Here is a 7,589-nt window from a genome sequence, read left to right as displayed (position 1 = left end):
AGAGGATAGCCTCTTCAGAGGTGTCAATAAATAAGGGTCAAGGAACTCCAACAGAACAGGCGATGATAGAAGGGTTGGAAGCCACGGTTTCAGTATGATTTATCACGGCCTAAACCAGGAGCCTAGGATAACAACCGTTTTGAATAAAACATAAATAGGGAATTTGAGCAGTAAGAAGCCACAGTTTATCTCTTACGACCATATGCTACTCATCTACGGTCAAAAGGATGCGTACCTTCTGTGTATACCAATCCGTGTTGTTTATTGTTTTCACCCAGGAGTGTATCAAGTCGCAATGGAGTAGAGAAGAGAAAGGGGCCCGTGGGGGTAGTTCCCCCCTTTACCTATTCAGATCAGATGATGCTTACATCTTGGGAGTGTGAAGCCACCCTTATTCATCATGCTGCCAGCGGCCCAAAATCGCCCAGAATGGATACGCCAACTAGATCTAGCAAGGTAAGCCACATAATGTCTTGAGTGGCCAAGTGTGATGTGATTAAAAGCTTTGTTCACCTGCAGTTAATTAATATCGCCCGCTGAACTCTCCGAGATACGTTCATTATCATTTGTTAATCGACATTGCTTATTACGACAATTAATATCTTTACTTCTGATGAGATTATTATCTTATTCAGAGCACCAATTTCAGTAAAATTATATTTCATAAAAGAACTTTCAGAGATGTCCGGCACTATCAATCGCTAATGTAATCAGAATATAATTGTGATAAAATTTGAATCATAAGAATATAATGTAATGCTATAATAAGTAACGTTCATTTATGGTTGCATAGAGTAGTAGTGTCAAATTTCATCCATACTTAAACTCCAACCTGATTACAAGATAGCTATAAAGGAAACTGAAATGCATAAAATATAACTAGTACTACATTAATTACTCAAAGCACGAAGCCAAAATTGTATTCCTTATTATGTGCTTCAAATGCCGAAGCATGAGTAAGTGTGCGAATGTATGAAAGTAAGGGGCATTGATGTGTTTTTCATGTTGTCTTGTTGCTGTTAGTTTTGTATTAGCAACTAAAACAAATATATTATTTGTTTTAAGAAAGAAAAATACTGAAATCTACTTACGAATTGGTATATTACACTATATCCCATAATACATAGTTAGAACAGTAACAGTGATAATGAAATGTCTTTCTTCTTATCAAAGATTTTTATATTACTTAATTGTGAATGTTATAAAAATATGACAGTCACAATAACCTCCCCTCCTGGGGTGAAGAAAATATAGACATCATACTTTGGTGGCTTAAAAAGATACAAGATCTTAAATATACACATCGAACAGTTACATAACTTTAAGATATTCAACATTCAAAACAACATTTAATACTATAACAAATCTTTCAAAGAATGACAATCAATTCGAAACTTGCGAACCTATTTGTTAACATTCAACAACAGCTCGTGTTTCTTCTCCAATGAACAGTGGAAGGGTTTGATATTTTGTAAATTGTGTCTACACTTTATCTGTTGTCCATCTAAAGACACCAAGTTCACGAAATTGTTCTTCACTTCCTCCACCAAAAATGGCCCCACATATAAGTCATAAAATTTATGGATAGTTTTGTTCAAGTTAGGTTGAGCTAACATCTCCGGAGACAAAGCCAATTCCTTCAGACGTTTAAATGCCTGGAGATGTGCTTCATTCCATTCCCATTTCTTATTCGTTCTAAGTAAATTGTATAAAGGAGCCGCAATCATTGCAAACTTATCCACAAATTTTCTCCTCCAATTTACCATTCCTAAAAATTTTCTTAAGGCTTTTCTATTTGTTGGAGTAGGATATTCAGTTATTGCTAGATTTCTTTCTGGATCTACAGCGATGGTTTCACCTGATACTATGTGACCAAGAAACTTCACTTCAGTTTTACAAAATGTGCACTTCGATAATTTGATGGACATATTTACTTCTCTCAAAGTTTTCAACACGTAGTCCAAATGTTTTAAATGACTTTCCAGTGATGATGAAAATATAAGAATATCATCCACATACACTATAAGAAATGAACTGGTATCATTGCCAAACACTTTATGCATTCTGTCGACAAAAACACTAACAGCACTCTTAATACCAAAGGGCAAAAAATGAAATTCCATTAAAATACCACGATATGAGAAAGATGTGAACTTATAAGATCTAGGTGTCAGTGGTATTTGAAAATATCCACAAGTTAGGTCAATCGTCGAAAAGAATTTTGCGCCTTTCAACCTAGGCAAAAGTTCAGATATAGGTTCAACCTGTGTCATGGGTGAAATTACATGTTCATTCAGCTTCCTAAAATCAACAACAGGACGCCACAATCCACCTGCCTTTGGAACTATGTGGAGAGGGTTCCGGTATGGAGAAGTACTTTCATGAATTACTCCCCACGTTTTCCATTTCTTTAATTCTTTCTCCATATCATCTCGCCTAGCGAATGGAATAGGATACGTAGATGCCACTATAGGTTCATTCGTATCTAGCTCTATGTCATAAGATTCCACCTTGGCTGCCTTTGGTTTGTCCGAAAACACATCTTGATACTTCAGTAATAAATTATATAAATTATCAGCAACTCCAGCTTCACAATATTCGTTGCCATAAACTTTCTTATGGATATCTTCTTCAGAAGCTAGATAAGCAGAATCATTAACATGAGAAGATTCAAATGTCAAAGTTTTACAAGATTCAATTACGGAATTTTGCGAGCAAGTATTATTTGTAGAACTCGGAACAAAAGGAGCTGATACTTCCTTACCACTTGAATGAATTAGTTCAACAGTAGACATACGATAATTAATTATAGCCTTGTACTGCCACAAAAATGGTGCTCCCAAGATCAAATCGGCATGTAATTGTTTAACTACATATAAACCCACGTGGAAAAATTCATCTCCCAACTGCATAATGACATATTTAAAACCTACAACTTTTATACGTTGCTCACCAGCGAAACAAGCCAACTGAATTCCTTCTATTGGTTCCAGCTTTATACTTGGCAATAAAGAACTTAGAGTGATCCAAACCTTGTAATCCAACAAATTACATTGACTACCAGTGTCAATTAAACAATTAAGAAACAAGTCACAAATTCTTCCCTGTATTTCTGGTGCTTCAAGTAAAGGTGTAGGAGTTCCTTTATCTGTAACAGTCCACTCAGGCTCTGAATCAAACCACTCCAGCAAAAATGCAACAGGTAAAACATCTTCTTTATCAACGCCTAAATATTTAACTCTATTAAAGTCACCGAGACAAGACTTAACATGCAAAAGGTAAGGATCATAATTACAAGTAAGCTCCATGTGGTCATCCTTTGGCAGGGCGAATTGGAGCGCATTTCCCCGCCTTAGTTGTTTAATGTTCTCTGAGGGCTCCCACTAGTAGCATTAGTTACTGAGGAACATTCTTGATTTAAACTAATGTCATTGCAATTCATTCCATTTCGGAAATTTCCATTGTTCCTTGCTGAAATCTCTGAGTTAGTGTTAATGGAGCCACCTCGCAATTCTGTATTGGTCGGACTTTGAAATCTTCTATTCCTGTTGTATCTAGGTGCATCTGTATTATTGCCATTACTAGCGTTCCCTTGAGTGTTTGTTCTTCGATTGTTATTATGAAAGTACAAACTTCGATCGTTACCTTGTCGCCTATAGCTCTCTTGGTTAGCTCCAGATTGCCTATAGTTGTTTCTGGGATTCCTAGCAGCTGGTTGGCCCGTAAGTCTCTCTGAAGCTACTGTTTGGGTAGATGAATCACTGCATGACTTATTTTCCATAGACACTTGCCTTACAAAATGCCTAGATTTTTCGAACCTATTCGAGTTGTACTCCCCACTTATATAATCACCAGGTAGTGACAAAGATTTGGTTTTATCACTAGAATATAAGTCTATTGTCCTGAGTTTTTGTGTTAATTGTTTAAGGTTGGAAATTTCGTGACAACCCACATTCTTAGAAACTGTTTCTGGCAATTGCTTCAGAATTACTCTTATTATCTCAGCTTGTTTAGGCTTTTCTACAAGATTGCAATATGATAAATATACCTTCAATGCGTACGCTTCTAATGATAAACCAGAAGATGTGTTGTATTTACGAGAACGCAAAACTGCCAGTTGGCTTTCTAACAAATCATTCGAAGCAAATTGTTCAAGAAACTTGCACACAAAATCATCATATGATGAGAAATTCCGTCTTTCACTATTGAACCAATACGCTGCAGTATTGTAGAAACATTTGTGAATAACTTGCAGGCGATATTGAGAAGATACACCAATCAAATTTAACATTGTTGTCAGCTGGTCTATAAACTCCCTAGCTGATTGTTTCGAGACGTCACCTCCAAAACGTGGTAACTGGCTTAGCTCATTTACACGAATAACTTTACCCGGGCATTCTCCAAATTGGTTTCTTGAAGAAATATTTGTATTACATTCTGCACGCGCAGGTTTACAAAACTGGTTTGATTCAAAATTTGGAGACTGAGAATTCTTAGAAGCAATGTTAATTGGATTATTCAAAATGTCATTTCTAGGAATGTAATTTTGATTACAAAACATCGGACTCATTGAAGTTGTAGTATTTGTATTACCAGCTACAGTATATAATGGCTTCTCACATGAAGGTATATGCTGAAAATACATTTGTGAAATTGGATTATTTGAATAAGCTTTCGTTGTACAACACTGAGTTTCATTATGAAAACTGGCATTCGGAGGACTTCCATAACCATAATGGTTAGTAGAACAAGGTTCATTGTAATGCACTCTATATGCATTCTCCGAAAGTGCGAGGTCCCTATTGGCCAACGGATGTGTAGTGAAATGAGCAGGTGATTCGTTACGTGATGGAGGATCCCACAAATAAGATGTATTGGAAAGCCTATAGGTAAAATCAGTTCCAAAAGAAGTAGCGTTCTGACCTGATTTACGTTTAGTAATTACAGGTACATCAATATCAGATGAATCATAACCCGAAGAACCAACACCACGTTTGTCACTAGCCCGAAATTTAACATTTCGTGATCTTCGATTTGAATTTGCATTATTTGTTTGACAAGCCACATGCTCAGTTTGTTTACTATTTCCATCCTCTTCGCTCAGTTCTCGTCCTCCATTGAAAGTTTCGTTAGCAACACTGTTGCTGATGGCATTGCCTTGCTCCAAAGAAATAACCCTATCTCTAAGGTCATTTACCAAGGTTTCAGAGCTACATGTAGCAGTCTGAACTACCTTCATTCTATCTAATTCCGCATTTAATGTTTCAAACCTAACCTCATGTTGAGTAAATTTCTCCATAATTTCATCATTGCAGACTTCCAACCTTGCCAACTTTCCGTCATGACTCTTCATTTGTTCTTGAATAACTGAAACTTCGACATGCATTGTACTAATACCTTCATCCAATTTACACCTCAACTCACTGCTAACATTTTGACAAGTTTGGGCAACATCTTGTAACGAATGTTCAATATGATCAAGCCGGCCGTTAAACCTAACATTATGCTGCTGTAATTCATTTCGAATGGCTTGAAACTTCTCTTCCAGATTTTTATTATTTTGTTGCAATTCCCTTTGTAATAATTCATTATTTTGTTGCATATCCTTTTGCAACTCCTTTTGTAACATTTCATTATTTTGTTGCATATCCCTTTGCAACATTTCATTATTTTGTTGCAATTCCCTTTGTAATATTTCATTATTTTGTTGCAATTCACAGCGAATGTTCTGTTGCAACTTTTCTTGAAGATTTTCATTATTTTGCTGCAAACTTTGGGTAACCGTAACTTGAAATGCAGCAATAATCTTGTCCAAGTTGGGATTCACTGTACTTGTATAAGATTTTAACAAAAATGGATCAAAATCTGGTTTACAAGATTTACAAAAATAGCTTTCATTAGAAGAGCTAAATATTACCCAGTGCATTACAGTCAAACCTCTGCACTCCAAATGTTCCCATTTATTGCAGCTATTGCACTTCACAAGACGGGAATCTGCTTCAATGTTACTGCAACAAATAATATTCTTCATTGGGTCAGCATTTTCTTCAATAGTTTCATTTTACCTGAAACTATCGACGACATCGGATCTTAAGAAAACTCCCGTTCTTAAGTTGTAAGAATGTTGCTTCCGATCCATTATTTAAAGTAATCAGAAGATAACTTCCATACTACATATTCACGAATCCTGGCTGAAGGTCGCCATAATTGTTGCTGTTAGTTTTGTATTAGCAACTAAAACAAATATATTATTTGTTTTAAGAAAGAAAAATACTGAAATCTACTTACGAATTGGTATATTACACTATATCCCATAATACATAGTTAGAACAGTAACAGTGATAATGAAATGTCTTTCTTCTTATCAAAGATTTTTATATTACTTAATTGTGAATGTTATAAAAAGATGACAGTCACAGTCTTTATCCATTAATTATATAATATTAATTAAACTAATCCTGTTGGTTGTGTAATTTACAACAGTAATCAAAAGTCTACAATATTAAATCTCTTGGCCTCTGACCGCTAGGCACTCACCCTGGCGAAGAGGTGAATCATAATAATTGTTTGTGTTATCAATGTAAAAGTACCTGCAGAGTGTGACAGTCAGTTACAAACGAACTATGTTATTGAAAATTCACAACAATGACCTCTCACATTACATTCAAAACCAACAAATCTCATGGGTGATAAAATAAAGTGGACAAAAATAGAGGAACTTCTTCTGATTAACTTTGTAACAACCACCACACTTTGCAATTTTTATTTTTGTTATTTAATGTCGCTTTTCTGCCACTTCTGGGTAATTGCAACAATGGGGATTAGCAAAATCAGCATGTGAAATGGCAATTGTAGCTCATATCTAATGGAAGAAAACAACAACAATGGGGCAAGGGATGAAAACCCCATGGATAGAACAAAATTAGGGGGTCCTCAAATCTGATTTGGTCACTTAACCACCACTACAGCATACCCATACTCAAGGGCACACCGGGTTCGAATCCAAGCCTGGGAATGAGAGTTTCTCCATCAATTTCATACTATCATCACTCATTCTCATCGTCGGGATTAGCCAAAAGTGGGAGAAAAGCAAAGCTATGTAACAAAAATCAAATCAAATCTTTCCTGAGGAACACACACACACTTAAGGAATTGAATAAGAGCAAAATATTTAAGTTCCTTTCACAAGTACCTGTATTTTATGTAGAAGGCACCTTTAGTAATATTTTGCTGCAGTGCCAAAAATTTGTAGATCTGGCAAAGCATGGGTGTATGAGCGCATGTGTGTGAGAGAGAGGAGTCATTTTATAAGCATATATGTACACGAGATCTTCAATATCCCTAAATCTAATCCAGGGATGTTCTTTTCGTATACAAAGTATGTGTGAAAAATATCAGGTTAATGCCCAGATTAGGTCCAATTTTAGTCCAGAATATATCCTTGTCCCCAATGAATTAAAAACGTGTAGATAACGTCCTGATCACGTGAACTAAGTCACACTGATATCCAAAAGTCATCCATGGAATGTCCCAAACATGGGAGTTCAAAAATGATCCACAGAATCTCTCAACGATGAATAAAAATGATC

Source organism: Lepisma saccharinum, chromosome 7 (assembly GCF_977018435.1).
Source record: "Lepisma saccharinum chromosome 7, izLepSacc3.1, whole genome shotgun sequence".
NCBI classification, from domain to species: domain Eukaryota; kingdom Metazoa; phylum Arthropoda; class Insecta; order Zygentoma; family Lepismatidae; genus Lepisma; species Lepisma saccharinum.
Note: the sequence above shows the minus strand (reverse complement) of the source record.